Source organism: Macaca nemestrina, chromosome X (genome assembly GCF_043159975.1).
Source record: "Macaca nemestrina isolate mMacNem1 chromosome X, mMacNem.hap1, whole genome shotgun sequence".
Classification (NCBI taxonomy): domain Eukaryota; kingdom Metazoa; phylum Chordata; class Mammalia; order Primates; family Cercopithecidae; genus Macaca; species Macaca nemestrina.
This window is the reverse complement of record NC_092145.1, coordinates 116450912-116453411: the sequence shown is the minus strand read 5'-3', so window position 1 is coordinate 116453411 and position 2500 is coordinate 116450912. Positions and strand designations below refer to the sequence as shown.

General features: G+C 44.0%; 1 pseudogene; it reads left to right on the top strand.

Annotated features, from left to right (window-relative positions):
• Positions 1 to 462: 462 nt before the first annotated feature.
• On the top strand, positions 463 to 2093 carry LOC105463417 (RNA-binding protein 39 pseudogene; annotated as a pseudogene).
• The last annotated feature ends 407 nt before the right edge of the window (positions 2094 to 2500 follow it).

Sequence of the window (2500 nt, the reverse complement as noted above, 5' to 3'; positions counted from 1 at the left end):
TACAATCTCGGCTCCCTGCAAGCTCCGCCTCCCGGATTCCAGCAATTCTCCTGCCTCAACCTCCCAAGTAGCTGGGACTACAGGCATGTGCCACCACGCCCAGCTAATTTTTTCATTTTTTGGTAGAGACGGGGTTTCATCATATTGGCTAGGCTGGTCTCGAACTCCTGACCTCGTGATCCACCCGCCTCGGCCTCTCAAAGTGCTGGGATTACAGGCGTGAGCCACCAGCCACCGCACCTGGTCCCACGTGGGCTTCTCTAATTCCATTGTTTTTTTGAGATTCGCTCGGGCCTAGCCATTCTCGCAGCCCGATATTCGGGTTGGGCAGTCCCGCGGCCTGGGCGTAGGGACTTAACAGTAACAACAGCAGCGGCGACGGGGGCGATGGCAGCAGCCGCAGTCTCTTCCCAAACACGAGCACCACAGGCGCCCGAAAGCCGACACAGGCGTTTAGAGAAAATGGCAGACGATACTGATGTTGAAGCTTGAGGTTCCTTACAAGAAGGCTGAGAACCAGTTGAGCAGGGCCAACGGCCATGAAGAACGTAGCAAAAAGAGGGAAAAAAAGCAAGAGCAGAAGTCGTAGTTGTGAACGAAAGAGAAGCAAAAGTAAAGAACGGAAGTGAAGTAGAGAGAGAGAAAGGAAAAAGGGCAAAAGCCATGAAAGGAAGCGAAATCGAAGCAGAGAGGAGAGGGAGCCGTTCCGGAAGTCGAGATCGAAGATTTAGAGGCCGCTACAGAAGTCCTTATTCCAGACCAAAGTTTAACAGTGCCATCTGAGGAAAGATTGGGTTGCCTCATAGTATCAAATTAAGCAGACGACGTTTCCGAAGCAAAAGTCCATTCAGAAAAGACAAGAGCCCTGTGAGGGAACCTATTGATAATCTAACTCCTGAGGAAAGAGATGCGAGGATAGTCTTCTGTATGCAGCTGGCGGCAGGTATTTGACCAAAGGATTTGGAAGAGTTTTTCTCTACAGTAGGAAAGGCTGGAGACGTGAGGATGATTTCTGATAGAAATTCAAGACGTTCCAAAGGAATTGCTTACATGGAGTTCGTCGATGTTAGCTCAGTGCCTCTAGCAATAGGATTAACTGGCCAACGAGTTTTAGGAGTGTCAGTCAATAGTACAGGCATCACAGGCAGAAAAAAACAGAGCTGCAGCCATGGCAAACAATGTACCAAAGGGAAGTGCTGGGCCTAAGAGGCTTTATGTGGACTCATTACACTTTAACATAACTGAAGATACGCTTCGTGGAATCTTTGAGCCTTTCGGAAGGATTGAAAGTATCCAGCTGATGATAGACAGTGAAACTGGTCGATCCAAGGGATATGGATTTATTACATTTTCTGATTCAGAATGTGCCAAAAAGGCTTTGTAACAATTTAATGGATTCGAACTAGCAGGAAGGCCAATGAAAGTTGGTCACGTTACTGAACGTGCTGATGCTTCGAGTACTAGTTCATTTTTGGACAGTGACGAACTGGAAAGGACTAGAATTGATTTGGGAACAACTGGTCGTCTTCAGTTAATGGCAAGACTTGCAGAGGATACAGGTTTGCAGATTCCACCAGCTGCACAGCAAGCTCTACAAATGAGTGGCTCTTTGGCATTTGGTGCTGTGGCAGAATTCTCTTTTGTTATAGATTTGCAAACAAGACTTTCCCAGCAGACTGAAGCTTCAGCTTTAGCTGCAGCTGCCTCTGTTCAGCCACTTGCAACACAGTGTTTCCAACTCTCTAACATGTTTAACCCTCAAACAGAAGAAGTTGCATGGGATACAGAGATTAAAGACGATGTGATTGAAGAATGTAATAAACATGGAGGAGTTATTCATATTTATGTGGACAAAAATTCAGCTCAGGGCAATGTGTGTGTGAAGTGCCCATCAATTGCTACAACATTGCTGTCAATGCATTGCATGGTAGGTGGTTTGCTGGTAAAATGATAACAGCAGCATATGTACCTCTTCCAACTTACTACGACCTGTTTCCTGGTTCTATGACAGCAACACAACTACTGGTTCCAAGTAGACGATGAAGGAAGATATAGTCCCTTATATATATAGCTTTTCTTCTTTCTTGAGAATTCATCTTATCTTTTATTTAGATAAAAATAAAGAGGCAAGAATCTATTGTCATTTGTATACAATTCCTGTTACCTTGAAAAAATAAAAATGTTAACTGGAATGCAGCGTGCTCATTCTCCCTAAAGAGCAAATCCCACTGTATAAAAAACTGTTCTCTTGTTCTGCCTTTTAAAATGTTCGTGTAGAAAATTAATGAACTATAGGAATAGCTCTAGGAGAACAAATGTGCTTTCTGTAAAAAGGCAGACCAAGGATGTAATGTTTTTGATGTTTCAGAAGCCTAACTTTTTACACAGCAGTTACATTTCACATTTCACTAATGTTGATACTTGGCTAATGGTTGAGCAGGTTTCTGAAATACACATTTACTGTATGGGAATACAAGACAGCTAAAGGGCTGTTTGGTTA